The sequence below is a fragment of the Ambystoma mexicanum genome, chromosome 3p (assembly GCF_040938575.1).
Source record: "Ambystoma mexicanum isolate Mex_15411 chromosome 3p, UKY_AmexF1_1, whole genome shotgun sequence".
NCBI classification, from domain to species: domain Eukaryota; kingdom Metazoa; phylum Chordata; class Amphibia; order Caudata; family Ambystomatidae; genus Ambystoma; species Ambystoma mexicanum.
The window spans coordinates 399,627,049-399,644,746 of record NC_090925.1 but is presented as its reverse complement, the minus strand read 5'-3'; positions in this window follow the sequence as shown (position 1 = coordinate 399,644,746).

Genomic DNA, 17,698 nt, shown 5'->3' with positions numbered 1-17,698 from the left:
CCTGTTATCTTCCCAGAAGGCGTTAGCCTGCAATGTTGAAACAAGATGTTAGCTAATGAGTGGGTTGGATTGGTCCCACTTCCTGCAACCCCCTGATGCCCGACTCCTCTCCTGCTCACCTTTGAGTTTGGTGAGGTTGGCTCTCTGTCCTGCTTGACCTTCAGCAGGGGCGCAGTAGGCTCAGTCTTTCTCTGGGCACAATTACTTCACTGTTCCTGAGTGGCTGTTGCTGTATTTCGGGAATGCTTGGATTAATGAGGTAAGTCTCTATCCCAATGACAGCTTGGTATAGATGCTCAAAGTCTTATTGTCCCATGGTTTATACATGTTTTGTCTTTCTTGCAGACGTGGTTTCGTATGGAAGTTTAGAAGAAGAATTGACTCTCCTAGGATGCTGAACTGGTTGCCTCCAGGTGAGTATTAGCGCGGATGAGTGGCGCTGGATGGCTGAACAATTGTTCGTTTTTGTATTGTGCACGACTAACCTGCTGTTTTCTGTTCCCTTTTGCAGGCGCGGCGCGGCCCCAAGATGAAGAATGGAAGAATCGCTCCGAAGTAACCCGGAGGAATGCAGAAACCCGGATGAGAATTGGATGCCTGCGCGGAAGTCCTTTCCCAATAGGGGCGGCGGTCAGAAGACCAGCTGGAGACGAGACCGATGGATGGAATTGCAGGTAAGGCCATGTCGCTGTAGGGACACCTGTTCTTCCCCTTTTCTTCTTCCAGGCAACGATGGATGGAATTGCAGGTAAGGCCTTTGTCGCTGTAGTAACACCTGTTCTTCCCCTTTTCTTCTTCCAGGCAGCGATGGATGGAAATCTCAGACGGGCGTGGCTGTAGAAACCCGAGGACAGAGCAGACACAGTGAGCGTTATGCTACAGGAGTGCAGAATAACGCGAAGCATGTTCTGCCAGTAGGGTGTGGCTTAAATAGCCTTGAAAGTAAATCCAGGTAAAGTAGTCCCTTTGCCACACCCTGTCTCTCAGGAAAAGTAGTCCAGCTGCCACACCCTGGATATACAGAAAGCTCAGCCTCACTAGGCAGATTAAGTAGTTCCATACGTTCAGCCCATTTCATGAGCCTGGCACCAGGACTGAGTCCATGAGGCTCTGGGGCATTTCCTTGGGGCCTGACAAGTCCTTCTAGGTGACAGGGACTGGGGTAGGCCCAACAGTTCCAGGGGTTTCGGAGCACGCACCATGACATAGAATTCAAGATGCTTTGAGAGAGAACAATGAAAGTGCTACAGAACCTGAAGCAAGATTTACTAATCAGAGGACTTGTGCTGCTAAAAAACAAAGCAATAGAAATGCTGAAGAAACTGAACCATGACTTGCTGTTAAGAGAATTAGTGCTGTTGAATAACAAAGGAATGAAAATGCTGAAGAAACTCAAGTAACACTTAATGATCTGGGTATTTATGCTGCTAAAAAACAAAGAAATGAAACCGTCGAAGAAACTGAAGTGAGACTTACCGATGAGAGATTTAAAAATCTGAGAAATGAAATCCCGGGCGAAACTGGGAAGTTCAACTAGTTGAATATAGAAACCAACATAAACCCTTTTTTCCAGCTGACAAACATTTTTAAACAACTTACTGGAGAGGTATGTTATGCATTTTTCATCAGTTACAGATCTCATAACATTGCAGTAATACCCACTTATGTGTTATCTGTTAGGTAGTATCAGAGAGTTGAAAATCTGCATCATGGATGCTTGATATGTGACTCTCTCTTCCTCATCTCTACTTGCCGTCTGGCTTGCTGCCTATAGGAACTTCCTATCATAAAATCAAATTCAAAAGGATAAAGATTCATGCCCACCTAAAGCATGACCGACTCTGCCTCAGCCCCGTAGGCATGTCAGAGGCCCTGAATTGTTATATCATAAATCTCACTAATACTCAATATATCAAACTGTGAATGAGGAAAAGCAGACCAAGGCATGCCTAACATGTGATTTACTCTGCTTGTCTGACATGACACGTCACAATGGTCAACTTTACCGTTCAAGTTGTATCAACTTCAGAAAGATGAAAAACAGAGTCTTTCTTACCAAGATGAAAACCTGGGACAGGTAGGTTACACATATCTGCAGCAGATGCATTAACCAACTGTGATATCTTACTGCATAAAGTGCTGCTCTATCTGGATAACATCCACAAAAGCACAGAACTCCATTTCCTCTTGTGATCCCCCACCCAGCCATACCACCACTCCCCCATTTCCCCTTACCTTTCTGTCCCTTCCTGTAGCCTTTGAAGTTATTTTTTGCAGGTTTTTCCCATAGAATCAACCTGAACCTAGCCAAACTTCTGACAAATTTACCTGACGATGTATCACTCTAAAGGAGATTTGGGCAGATTTGTGCTTGAAGAAAACTTTATGGAAACCTACGAATATACTTGAATGTCACTTGGATATTAACGGAGCCCAGTGGATGATGTCATTGGACGACCAGGATGTCTGCAACAAAAGGTTCTCCTATACTCAACAGGTCTTCACTCTTGCAGAGCGAAAAATGATGGAGAGAAGGTTTGCAATGAGAGGCACGCAACCGGTGTAAAACACTTCTAGAAGGTCCTGAGGTCTTTTAAGGCACTCACCTCTCGAGGTATGGCCTCTTTGTGCGGCTCCTTCCATTTACTTTGTCAAACGTATTTCATTGTATGTTATTTAAAAGCAGGCAAGGCCCTTTCCCCATGCTCTCAAGCATGTGCCATGTGTAATGCTGACATTAGTCTCCCGCACAACCTATGGCTTATCAGAGCCATGCAAATCTGCTGTCACGTGATCAATCATTTTGTTTTTCCAACCTTCAGCCCTGAAAAGTGTGGCATTTTCAGCAATCCTACATTTCTTTTAGGGTTCTGCAGCACCAGGAGCACTACTCAATTCTGTAAGGTGTTGCTCCTCTTAGATTTCATTTCATCTAGCTATAGTATCTGAGAACATTTTCAGAATCTGGTAGAAAGTTCCTATGCTCCCAACCTTGTTGCCAATCTGTTGCCGTTGTTTGAGTGTCTTACAAGAGTTACTCCCTGCATTGCCTCGACCCAGATTTCCGCTTGCACTCCTTCTATATCACAACCAATTGTCTCATTTGAACATCCACAAACATCTGTTGCACACTGCTACCTATCTTTTCAACTCTTAAGACCTTGCCATAACGTCGCCCACTTTTATGTGTAATTCTACAGTAGGCACCCTAATGCTCTTTCTCCAAAGTTCCGCCCATTCATATCACCTCTTGGAACCAATTCAAGGCACCCCCAACATTCCTTGCAGCCCAAGAGCCTCAATAATTATGGCACATTACACCCAAATTCCCAGCCATTAATGTGCTTCCTTCATTGTCACATCTCCAAATCAGAAAAAATATTTATTGGTGTCAGAAATGCTGTCTCAAATGGTGCAAGTATAATGTTGATGATTTTTATTTATTTAAATTATCATGATGCTACTCTGGCTAACCTCACTTTTATCTGGGCTGAACTCAAAACATGCAATTAGCTGGTTTCTCCTCTTTTTCCTGACCTCTGCAGTGTCTTTTTTTTAGGCCTATTATGACGACTGTGATTGAGGGCAAAAGAGTCCATCTTTTAAAAACTCTTCTTTTCTTTCTGCATGCATCTATCTTGTAATGGCAGTACTTATTGAGCAAGAATTTATATTCACTGTTGTAGAGCATAAACCTCTCCTTATTACATGGAAAATATATGAGTTGGCGAGCTGAAAGCCAGCAGCAGTGACACTAAACTGTTTCGCATTACTGGCTTATTTGGTTGGTGCCTGCAGAGGAAACCAAATGATTTTAAATGCTTAGATTACTTTAAGTCAATCCCATTAAATTAAGTCAGGAAAAACCTCAGGAAGGGAGGAGTGCAAGCAACAGCTCCTAGCTCACCTAGCTCTTGGCTGAGGAAATGACCACCAGGAAACAGCACTTGTAGGAGTGAAGGGCAATGGAAATGCACTCTAGTGGCTGAAGCATCTCGGAAGATAGGGCCCCAAACCAAGAGGGAGGTCCCAGATGGAAAAGGGTAATGAGGATAGGCAATCTTAAACCTCTTGAGGAGTGAGTTTGCCAAGACCTCAATATCTGTGAGGGAGAAGTGAGAAGGCTCCACAAATACTATGGATGGCCACAACTTGTAGTCTAAGGGAGGAGATGTCAAGGCCAAGTGAGAACCCCTGTTTCAAGAACTCAAGGAGCTGCACTGGGTCCCAGGTAAGTGAGTCAAGATGGGTCTGATCACACCAATTGAAGAAGTACCTCAAATGACAAGCATAGGTAGAAAGAGTGGAGGGCCTTTTGAAACCCTGGGAAGTCACAGCAAATTCTGCGTAGAGACCATGCCTTTCCAGCCATAGCCAATCTACAGCCAGAGCATCAGATGAAGTCATCCGAGGGTCACCAATGGGCGATACGGCCACCTCACAGGGCTTGGGGGGCTCATTGGCAAGGCAAATCGGGTGGAGGAGTGTTCAAGACGCAGGGGAACACAAAGCTTCCTTGGCCATTAGAGTTCACTCAGAATGATCTGGGGCTCTTCGCTTTTGATATGAAGCAGGAACCTCAGAAAGAGAGGGAAAGGAGGGAAGGCATGAAGCCAGGAGCAAGGCCTGACCGAGGATATGGCATCCTGCAAATGGGTAAGCAGATGGTTCGTCAGGGGTATGACATTATGTCTCACCCACGGAACAACAAAGACTGTTGCTGCTAGATCCCCCTTTCCCATCAGCAATTGGGCTGCAGGAGCCGATTCGGAAGAAACGGTAGCCTTGTCTTTAGCATGTGTGCAATGGTTCGAGGGAGAGAGGCCGTACTCTTCATGGTGTCAAACAGGCCCTCCACGCACTTCATTGTCTCTGTCAGAGTCAGGGATGACTTCCAGAAGGTAAGAAGCTATCTAAAGTGATAGAAGTTACAGTAGACCAGGGCAGCATCCAAAGAGGACTGATGGCAAAGACGGGGCATGGATCATTCAATCATACAGGTATGGACAAAGGACAATAGCCTCATGATAGAGAACACCCACTAAGGGGGATAGGATCTTGGAGAATACCCTTGGTGCTGACCTCAAATGGGAGATCTCAAAACTGAAACTGGGCTCCTTCTACTGCAAAGCAAATTAAACGTATGTGTGCCAGGTGGATCGGTAGATGGTGAAGTGTGAGAATGGGATAACACCCTCCCCCCAGTCTCATCCAGACCATGGCCTAGGGGCTCACGACCCAAGCACCCCACATGAGAGGAGTTTGAACAATTCCCTTCCTCACCAGATGACAAAGTATCCTGGTTCAAAGGCATACACATACCAGGAGCATGCCCACTAGCACGCCCTAGTCAAGCCGACACATGCGCCATGGACCAGCTCGATTAGACACCAACCACGAAAATCACCATCTATAGAGATGCCATGACGACATAGCCAACAGACAAGAGCACACGTGCCACCATGCACACTGGTCACTCACACACCAACCCACACGAAGAATATACTCAGTTATTTTCCACATAGGCCTTCTACAGCACCATAGAAACACAAGACGCCTGAAGAGCTCGTGTATATGCTTGCTGATGCTTTCTTGCTACCTATCACTATGAAGATGCCACCATGTATATCCAATGCTGCATATGACACTCTGTCACCCCGCAACCTCCATAGTATGGATTATGTACCGCCACCCATGAACTAGGCCCAAGTAGGCCAAATCAAAAGTCCCCAGGCAGGAGCCTCGCAAACGAAAATCCTCCCAGAATGGAAATGCAAGTGCTAACCTACAGAACGAGCCCCCAATGAGAGCCACTAGCCAAGGCCACGATGTTGCAACCCGCATGCCGCGCGCCCGGCGCCAAGGTTATACCTGCAGGTGCCATGCCCTAAGAGGCAGAATACAAAATCTAATGCTCATAATTCTACTCAAGCTAGGGTCTCCCCACACGTGACCAAGCCGAACTGACAAGGTGCCAAGCTCACGAGAACCGCCAGTGTCCCACGTCTGGGACACAATTTGCAAGTTGGACACCTACAGTGATGGGAAAGACATGCACACCAGCCCGTAAGCAGACCTGTCCATTGTTTAGCACAAACACATAGTTGCACATTGTTGCTAATGTTAGGTGCCCCGCTAGATGGGAAAGGCGATGGTCCCGGGCTTGGGGGCTCGCGGCAGATCCAATCAGAACTCAAGGGGCTCATCACTGATGCCATCACTCTTAGCCAATCACCACGGGTCCCCTTGTAACAATTCCAAAGTAGCAACTGTTAGGGACAGCCCAAGTGTACCACCTGACCCGTCCTTATCCACTAACATTTCCTCCTAAAGGGTAACTATACTAACCGTACCACTCGGGGAACCAACCCGAAGTGGTGATAGGTTTTGTGATGATTTTCCCAGGTGACGCAAGTAGCGCATCATACTGCTGTAAAAAGGGCCTGTGAGCCCCACTAACGAGGAGAGCCTCTCCGGATGCACACGGTCTGAGCGTATCCCTGCCGTTACTCTAATAAACAGCAGTAATTATCTTGCTCCATGTGTGTGTGTCTCATATTCCTTTTGGGACGTGGGAGGCGTTGGGGCCTCTCCAGCCCCAGAGGTCCGCAGACGGCTCTGCCGGCACCCGGGAAATCACCCCGATGAGTTGGAGGCACTGCTAAGATCTGTTTGAGGTCTATTACCCTGAGAGCATTGTTCCAAGGCCTCTTGCAATGAGGCAACCCGGCAGCGCGGCCCCCTCTGCCGTTGCCCCCTTTGAGGACTACAGGACCATCGCGGAACTGCGAGAAGACCGGACAGCGCAATCCAGATATTGGCCCTCGGCAGCCGATTTGAGAAGTATTCCGCCCGCGGGTGGCGAGTGTCCAGACGTGGTCCAGACGAGGGGAGGTGGCGAGCTGCTTTGGAGGGGTGCACGCGGTCGAGCGGCCCCGGCTCACGAGGACTTGGTGAGTCTGACACACCCAACAAGCAATCTAATGTTGTGTGGGAGGGGGGAGGAATTGTGAAAAAGGTAGCGGGAGGTGTTTACAGTGTGTTGCAGAAGATTTGATTAATAAGTGATGATAGAGGAGTGAGCGGGAGCTGGACAGGAACAAGGGCCGTCTTCTACCACATCACGAATGAATTGGGTGGAGCCGAAAGGTACCACATGTGGTTGTTAGAAGGCACTGATTTGTCCAGATCGCGGGTACCTGTAGAGGAGGGGTGTGGCTTTTCTATGAATTCACGTTATAGATCAATGAGTAGACGAGGATCCCTACTAATTGAGTGTTGAAGCTCGTTAGGTAGATGAAGTTTCCCTGCAGGAAGTAGCTAGTTTTGTTCCTGAGTGCGGAAGACGATTGGCTGGTTAAGCTCCCAGAGAGAGGGGGTCGTATCACACGCGAGGGGACGCAGCGTGCGCAGCCCGATTGTAAGAGTTTATTGTGGATTACCTTGCTCCAGTTGAAGCTGGAAGACAGCTGTGGGGATAACGGGGGACAAAAGGGTTTAAACATATTGCGCGCTTTTGATATTATAAAGGTTTCTTACCGATAATAGTTTGCAGAGTTGGTGACGTCACCCGTAGGGCTTGTATAGGACACGGCGACCATCTTGTGTTGATCAAGGGGTGGCTGGGGGATAGGAAGTGGGAAAGGGCAGGATAGAAGAGGTGAGGAGGCCGCGCACAGAGAACGCCGGCAACTCTCAATAAGGGAGGGGCGAAAAGGGGAGAGGTGGCCGCGCACGAGAACGCTCAGCAAGGGGGTTGGAAAAGGGGAGGGAGAGGTTTGATGAAGAAGGAAATGTGGGGTGGCTGTAAAAGCACGCCACACAGGGGACACAGCCGCAGGGGGCTTTGTGTGCCACGGCCGCAGCGGGCCATACTAGTGACATCAAGGGGGACAAATAATAAAGGAAAAGAAACTTTATATTTGCAATTGTATTACTTTTCAGCGGACAGTCGGAAGTCTCCACACAGGGCCAGGTAAAGAAGGGTGATATTGGGAAAAAGAAAACTGTAAAATGGCTACATACTATGGGTCGGGGTCTGGAGTGAGAGGGAATACTTTAACTATGCCCCTTAAGCACGTTTGCACGTCGCTATCACCACACAAGGAGAAAATGATAAAGTACAGTATTGACTGGACACAAGGGATAGACAACAAAATACTAACACCGTGGCCGCCTAACGGCAGCTTTGACTCATACACCCAACACTCGCTATTGACATACATAAACAACAAGTACAAAGGAAAGAAATTAGCCCACCATATAGAAATGTTTAACTTATGGAAGATGTTCCAGGGTGCCAGGCCAGGGGCAATGGGAATGTTTACCATAGAAGGGGCAGCAGAGGAGAAAGGGAGCAAAGAAACGAAGGAGGGTAAAGAGGAGAAGGAGAACGGAGGGGACGTGGACACGGCGAGCAGCAATGCACTATGCATAGAAGAGGACAAGACGGAGAAAGAGGGATCAGTTACAGTATCAGAAGCAAAGGTGAAAAGGGAAGGGACAGACGATACGCCTCTGGCAAAGGTAGTAAAGAAGGAAGAAAGAGGGTGGTACCCAGTAAAAGAATTAAGAGAAGCCGCAAGACAACAATTAGCAGCTGAGGGGTACTCAAACCCCGCGTACAGCCCCCCACCATACGCCCCTACAGAAAGCTACCAGAGGCGGGTGGCGGCGACGGGCACAATGGACTTAAACACCGCACAGGCAGGCACGGGGTGAAGGAAGAAAAGCAGGGAACACATTGCAAACATAGGACCAGATGAATGGATAGCAGCACAGGTGCTCCTAAAGCTCAGAGGGACGCTGACAGGGGAAGAAGCGGATGCAGTGAGGAATGTGAACAAGGAAGAAATGGACAACACACAGACAGGGACCGAGGTGAGTAAGACAAGAGAAGGCCACTGTCACAGAGTAGGGATGAACAGGCGAGGATAAAGGAGCAAGGAGACGAAAGGAAGAAGGAGGAGGAGTGGATAAGGTCAATAGCAGAAAGGGTGTCATGCGCGGAACTACGGGAAATGAAAAAGAAGGAGGAAGAAAAGGACAGGGAAATGGAACTGTGGAAAAGGAAGATACTAGCTGAAAGCGCAAGGAAGTATGAAGAAGGTAAAGTAATAGAAAGCATACTAAGAAGGGAAGGGGGAAACTGGGGGAGAAAGGAAGAAGAAGAGAGGATATTATCAAAGGTAGGTACAGAGGTAATGGAAGAACTACACAGAAAGAGAGCGGAAATAGGTGGTGAAATAATGGGAAAAAAGGAAGAGGTGGGAGGAGATAGGAGTAAAAACATCGACACACCAGGACTCGGAGGTGGCTACGACGTCATCACAGGGGGCAACTGTTAAAGGAGGTGAGTACAAGGAAGCAGACTTAATAGATTTAAGGACAGTAACAGTGGGGGGAAAAAGAACAGAGTGGGGATTGTCTTTTCCTGATGGATTTTGCAGAGAGGAGGAAGAATGTTTAGGAAAAGATGGAAGATATTGCAATAGGGAGAGTTCAGATAAACTGTACATTGCACGCACTAACAGCGAGTCACCATGGGCATGCAGAAAAAGGGAAGAAGGAAACATAGGTGAAGCACAGGTAAGCGAGGTAGAAAGGAGAATGCCACAACCATTAACACCGACAACAGTACAAACACCACGCCAACTAACACTACGCCTACTGACACCCACCTCAGCGCACACCCCTTATGTCAGCAGACTTAGGGCCCTTCCAGGACGCAGGCAGGAAGAACGCGCAAGCACGCCCACGGTGAGACAAGAGGGTAACAGGAGAGGGAGGAAGGATGAAGGGGATGATAGAACAAACCACTGTAGTATTGATATAATTACAGAGCTAGCTGACACAGAGGAAGAGGATGAATACACTGACATAACCCCACGGGCACTGGGGGAAATAAGGGGATACAATTTAATGCTACTTCTGGAAAGGGGAGGGGCCAGACCACAATATGTCCCCTGGAAGCATGCCAATAAAGAGAACATAAAATGCAGACTTCCATCACTAAGTGGAGGAGCTGTGAAGTGGATATATGAGATACAAAAACACACTGTGGGGCAAAAGCTAGCGGTGGGGGACGTCAAGGGGCTCCTGATCTCAATACTGGGGGACGCTGCAGATGACATTTGGAAAAGGGCAGGTTTCCCAGGGGTTACAATAACAGACACATCACATGATGGAGCTCCATTTGCCAAATGCAGGCATGCGCTGTGGCAGGCATTGAGGGTCCAGTACCCAGACACGCCAGACATAGGAGCAATAACGTGAGAATGCGTGAGAATGAAGATCCTGTTCATTACATCCAGGAGATTCAGGAGAAGTGACGCCTGGAAACGCAGGAGCCGTGGGACAAAACACTAGCAATTTTCTACCATATATTAATACAAGGGCTCCCAGACCAAGTGCAAAGGCAGCTGAAGGAAATAGTGGGAATGGAAGTTAAGGCCTGGCCAGAAATACAACTAACTATTGTTCACCACTGCAGGATGTGGCAGGAAAAGATTAAACAAAAGGAGGAAGATAGGAAGGCACAGGAGGCAAAACTGGTACAGAATAAATTATCAAAATATGCCATGGAAGGAGCACTAATAACTAGACCCGCCCTCACACAGATTATGGCTGCACCAGACACAACACAACAACAAGCGGCACAACTACAGCAGCCAGCACAAATAATAACACAACAGATGCCCCTGCCCCCACCATACACGGCATACACAGGAGGAGGACATATGCAGATGGGATATGGGTATTTAAACAACTACAGGGGGAGGGGTGTCATGATGAGAGGGAGGGGATACAGCCCGCCCACACAACAACAAGGGGGTGGGTTCCGGGGCTACTACCCAAACGGACAGTAAGGATATCAAGACAACACGGGGGGTTTCCCATGGCAGGCCAGGGAACCACCAATATGCTGGATATGTTGGATGGTGGGACACATGTCACGCACCTGCAGGATGAGACAAACACAAGTAGCATGGGGTGAAAAGGTGCAACAAGGGCCTATTGGGGAACAACAAGTTTACCAACAACAACAATAAGCACAGCAATGCCTACCACAACAACAAGCACCACTGCAACAACCCCAGCCACAAACACTAGCATACATACAACAACCACAAATACAGCAGGCACCACTACAGCCACAGATTCGGGTACAAACATACACACCACCAAACATGCACAGCAACAGGGGATAAGAACACAACAAGTTCAAGTACAACCGGTACAGCAGCTCACACAAATACAGGATAATGTAGTATCAACAACTGATGCGCCCCTACAGTAGACACAGCTAGGGAAGGTGACAATATTGGGCCACAACCCTTACACAGGAAGCAGTCAGTCACTATATCCACAATAGGACAGCCCACAGATGTCTTTGATGTGTCCCATCCTATCGGTCACACCTAATAGTGTGGAGGAACCACGCATACAGGTGGCGATAGGTGATAAAAAAATGTCCTTCCTAGTTGACACCGGGGCCACTAGGTCTTGCATAAGGGAGTGTCAGTTTAAATTGTCAGGCGAAGCTATGCACACTCAAGGATTTTCTGGGGCTCGAGGGTTGGTTCCCTTCACTGATAACATCTCCTTATCTATAGGAGATCACGACATGTCTCTTCCGCTTCTGTACTCGAAGCAGTCACCAGTAAACATACTCGGAAGGGATATAATGAGAAGGTTGAATAAGACCATCTCCTTCACTGTTACGCTCACCTGGTTCCTACAGGGGCGTCGATCAGACCCGGACACCTGCGGTCTCCACCAACGTGATGCGTAGTGCCGAGATGACTGTCTGGACTGGCCCGCCTAATCCTGTCTGCTTGATCCGTAGAAGTATTCTCCTGCAAGTGGAGAAAGGGATTTAGCCACCCGTGGATATGAGTGATAGCCCCCTCCCACTGTTCTCGTTCTCCCTTCTTGTCACCTCCGATATCCCCTTTTAGGAACCTCACCTTATGTTTTTAAATGATGAGCTCTCCATCCTGCGTGGATTGCAGGGGCCCGTTGATGCCAGTTACTTCACTGGTTTGAAGGCGTTGGAGAATTCCGGAGAGTATTGACTCTGAGGTTCCTGGCAAGGTTTGGTAAGTATCAAGTTCATAGAGTTCAATATGTCTGATGATTCACTCTTGTCACCCCTTCCTTCCTTGTCTTGCAACTAAGATCGTGAGAAGATACCCCTTGTGGCAGTTGGTGGCACTCAGGTAAGAGTCTGTATTACCCGACGCTGTCCGGTAAATGTTGCCGGTGTTTAACGTGTTGTTTTCTCTCTCTTTGCAGGTGCGGCACATGAAGATGTGGAGAGTTATAGAATAATGCCTCCGGTGGTAATCAGGTAAGTCTATGATGATAAGTGTTTTATTTGTTGGTTTTCTCGGCTCACCTTGTTGTTTTCTTTTGTCCCTCAGGTGCCGGAGTTCGGCAAAGAAATGATGGAGGCAGTGCCAAATCGAAAGATGCTATGAGGACTGGTGAGTATGGCGCGGCGCTGCAGCTGGAGATGCGACGCGTACAGAAATGATGTTCTTTCCAGGTCCGCAGGCGAGATGGATCCGAAATTGAGGAATTCGAAATAGTTTGTTTTCTAATCTTGTCCTTTTCTTTCCTCTTGGTTTTAGGAGCTCCAGATTCGAGGTGGGAGTGGCAGAAGACTGGATGCAGACTGCAGGCACGGTGAGCGTTACGCTGCTGGATGCAGAATAACACGAAGCGTGTGCTGTTGTTCGGGCGTGGTTTAAATAGCCTCCAAAGTAGTTCCAGGTAAGGAGTTCCCTAGAACCACACCCGAGTAAAAAATAGTCCCTGTAGAAAAATAGTCCCATCCAGGCCTCACATTGGCTTGGACTCACTAGCAGCATGGTCTGCATCAGGTAAGTAAAGGCTATGAGCCTGGCGCCTATGGCACCAGGACTGATTTCCATGATGAGCCTAGGGCGCCAGGACTGAACCAAAACAGCCCTCAGCCAGGGCTGTTGGGGTTTTAGTAAGTATCTGGATGCACGCTTCTGGAGCTGATGGGCTTGGTCCAGATGCCCGGGGGTAGGCATCATGACATTCACGGAGAAGGGCATAATTTGCTCTACACCAGGCATTAACATGCTCACAGCACGACAAATACTGCAGGCGTACTGTGGCCAAACAGTGGCCCAGGCTGAGCCAGTAGATGGAGACCTCTTCTAATATGGGACAGACATGGCAATAGCATGGTTGCCCGACATTGAGGGCAAAATTTGGAGGAGGCCAACAGCTTACCTATTCAGACCAGAGACACCAGCAAGTGAAAACGAAGGAAAAATGATTTCAGTGAACATAGAGAGCATTATGGCTACTGCAGACTACATCGCAGTTCACCCCCAAGACAGGGAGGGGAGGGCCTGGAGAGCTGTAATAGCACTGGCAGAGGGGTGCAGACTTACACAGGTATCTGATGAGGAGCTCTTCTCAGACGACAATGGAGAGGGAGAGATGGTGTTTGGAATGAGCATTAACATCTGGTTGAAAGTGACATACAAGCAAGTGGCACTAAAAATGGCTATGGCCCTAGAGGCACCTGCCCCTACGCCAGTGCCATTTTACGAGGAAGACCTGGCAGCTGTACCAACATCCCTGTGGACCACCTGTCCATATGACGTTGGCTGCATCAAAAGCATTGGAGGAGTAAAAATAAAACTAAAAAAAGGAGCAATGCTACCGAGGGTTAAGAAATACCCACTATCAAAAGAGGCATATGAGGGCATATATGAAACAATAACAGCCCTAATAAACAATGGTATATTAGTACCATCAGAGTCACCATGCAATAATCCTGTGCGCAAAGCAAAATGGGGGTCTTGGCGTTTTATCCAGGACCTAAGACCTTTGAACCACATTGTAAAGGCAGAGTACCCCATAGCAGCTAACCCAGCCACCATACTCTGTGGAATACCAGCAGATGCATCACGGTTTACCATGATTGACCTCAAAAATGCTTTCTTCTCGATACCTCTGCACCCAGACTCACATGACCTGACAAGCTTCACATACGGCAACAACAAATGGAAACACACAAGGTTGGCCCAAGGGTACTGTGAGTCACCATCCATCTTCAACAGAGTGATACAAATGGATTTGGGAAACATTGAAATGGAGAGCACGGTGCTGCAATATGTGGATGACATAATCATCTGCAGCACCACAGAAGAGAGGTGTAGGAAGGACTCAGTAAAGATGCTTACAGTGTTAGCTGAGAAAGGGTACAAGGTAGACAAGGAGAAGTTACAGTACTGCCAAGAACAGGTGCTCTACATTGGTCAGCTCATCTCACAGCGTGGAAGAAACATTGCACCACAAAGGGCACAAGCCATAACAAACACACCACAACCACAGACAGTGAGAGAACTACAGCAGTTTCTGGGCCTATGCAACTACTGCAGGGTGTGGGTTTTTCACTGCAGCTCATACATAGGACCCCTACTAGAGGCCCTCAAGGAAGCACAGAAAGGGGATAAAAAGTTGGGATGGACAAGAGAAATGAAAGAGGCATTTGATGAATTAAAAAACAGCACCAGTACTGGTCACCCCAAACTATGAGCATCAATTTTTCATTTTCTCACATAGCGACTCAGCAGTAATGAAGGCAGTACTGACACAAAAAATAAGCATGGGACACAAACCTGTAGCATTTTACAGTGGACACTTGGACCCGGTAATGTTAGGTAACTTCCCTTGCAAACAGAGCCTGGCCGCCGCAGAATTTGCAGTGGAAAAATCATCCTCAATAACAACGGGGTGCCCTACCACACTATTTGTGGAACACACCCTCATTGCCATACTGAACATGCCCAAATCGACATTGACCACACAAAGGGCATCAGGATATGAGATTATTTTATCAAGACCAGAATTAACGATTGTTTGATGCAGTAATGTAAACCCAGCAAGATTTATAGCAGAGGTAGTCGAAGATGGTTACTACGCTTATGATTGCACACAGGCCATTGAAATTTACTCCAGCGCAAGAAAGGTTGAGGAAAATGCCCTAGAGGGGGGTGAGATAATGTACATTGATGGGTCCTCAACAATTGACCAGAGTGACGGGGTAAGGAGGACAGGAGCAGCAGTGGTCAGGCTGACAGAGGACTGGATTTATGTACCAGTTAAATGTGTCCAGCTACCACAACATTACTTGGCCCAAGCAGCAGAACTAGTGGCCCTAATTTTGGCACTAAAAGAGAGCAATGACAAGAGGGTAAAAATATATTCAGACAGTGCATACGTCACATCGACAGTGCACTCAGGGGGAATAAAATGGCAAGGAAGGGGTTCAGAAGAGCAGATGGAACCCCAGTACAACATGCCCTCCTACTTGCTGAACTGATTGAAGTAATAAATGACCCTAAAGAAATAGCCTTGGTCAAAAGTCAGGCACACACTATCGGGGATGACCCTATCTCAAAAGGTAATGAAACAGCAGACGCACATGCCAAACATGCCGCGTACTTTGGCGAAATATGGACCCTCCCAGAGAAACACAATGATAGGGGGAGGGCAGGGGCCAGGCAAATGTTGATGAAGGAGGGGTACACACACATCCCTGAAACACAAATTATGGAATTACAGACAGCAGCACCTATGGAAGAGAAGGAGATATGGGTCAAAAGAGGGTGCACAATGTCCCTCATAGATGCATTATGGCGTCAGAATAATACAGGCAAAGTAGTGATGCCCCTAGCCCTATTGAAAACAGGCCTGGCTGAACTACACCATCCCACACACATAGGAAAGGAAGTGATTGCAGCACGAATAAAGGAGGCCTGGTTCTGCCCTGAGCTCAATTCACACATCACAAACGTTATCAGCAATTGTCAACCTAACTAAGGATGTGACCTGGGGTCACTTTGGGAATTATCTATTGGAAGGTTTGTATTCTGAATGGGGGTTCTTAAAAGAGACATTCTTTTTCGCAAGGTCTACGTTGGGTCTACAATCCGCACAATGACTCTCTAATAAGGAACAAGATGGAGACGATTCTTGTGTTCTCGTCCCTGTGAGGGACTGGTATCACCTACTCTCCCTTGTAAATCAAGTCTTGAATGCCCTCATGCAGCACCTTCTTCTTCAGGGATCCTTGGGCCAAATAGTTAGCACAAGCCCTGATCCATGAGGGGGGTAATAAAAGAAAATATATGTAATAGCCATCCTGAACAATGCCATGTACCCAGGCATTGAACACCTCTTTTTTCCTGACCATTTGGAAGTCCTGCAGATGCCCCCCTGCTCCTGAGCATTTCTGTTGTAGCAGAGGACATGGACCTGCCTGCAGTCAGGAAGGCTGTGGGGCAGTCATCATCTTAGCTTCAGAAGGGATGGGCTTGAAGATACGTCTACCCTGTTGCCGACACCTCTGTGGTCATCCAGTGGGCTGGGGGCCCCTCTTCACTAGTAACGATAGCCCCCACCTTGCCAGGGGCTGAAGCCTTTCTCTGAAAGTGGTAGGCAACTTGTTCTCATTCTAGGCCTCCTTGTCTTTCCCATCTTTGAGCCAAACAGGAGCTGACCCAAGAATGCTCGTCAAATGAGAATGTGAGAATTGTCACCCTTCCATGTTCTTAGCCAGAAGTGGCGTCTTTTTCTGACCTCTGACAAATTATGGAGGGGGACAGCTCTGAAGAGGTAATGACAGATATCTGAGCAAAACATAATTTTCTTCTCTTTCCAGGATTTCCAAGGCATCAGCACAGTCAGAGGGGAGAACAGAATCTGAAAATCCTTGATCAGGGACTGGGTGGTGACCTCAATTACTGTTAGGACCAATTCTTTACATCTCAGACTGTCACATCTGGATGGGGTATTTAAGAGATGTGGTGCAGCAGTAATAAATGAACACCACACACCATCTTGTTTATCTGAATTATGCACAAATGTTCCTTGTCCCATCTGCCTTTTTATTGCTCAAATGTTGCAAACAAAAATATGCTAGAGCAAGCAAAGTTGTGTACATATTTTTTCTAAATGTTCCCTTTTCTTTGATCACTTACAAGTCTAGACAGCCATAAGGTTTGAGACAAATCAGTTGGTGCATGCAATTTATTATCTAGTGCAAAGGTTGCATGTCCTTGCTTCTCAGGACACAATGACCTTGGCTTCTTGATGGAGCAAGCCTCCCTGACTTATCTCTTCCTTGACAAGAACCCTCCCCCACCCCGCAGTAGCTCACATGTGGCCTTGCATGCTTCGATCGCCAATGGTTTGTTATGTGAAATGTGAAACGTAATTCCCATTGTGAATACTTTCCTAATGTGAGTGTAGTACTCCAGCTTCGGCAGCAAGGTAAAATGGCTGGGCTTATGTTATAATGTTGAAGACAAAATGGTATTTCACAGTTTCCTACTTTTAAAGTTTTATATTATAAATCCTCATTCTGTAATCCTAGTAAGTCTAAAATATTCTTCCTGACTACCGTTGTGTTCAATTCTCCCTATACCTGTGTCTGGGAGAGTATGCAAAGCGATTGTGGAAATAGTATTCAAGCTTCTAGTGCGCCGGGCCGTGATGAGCCTGAAAAGAAAGCAACCTATTACTAATATGAGTATGCCTGCTAGGAGAAACATCATGATTTTCGACCCTCAGCTGCCAAACATACTTGTGAGTGCTGTCCACCAATCCATAGAATGGTCTGTGGGAATGTGGGCAATTTCTCTGA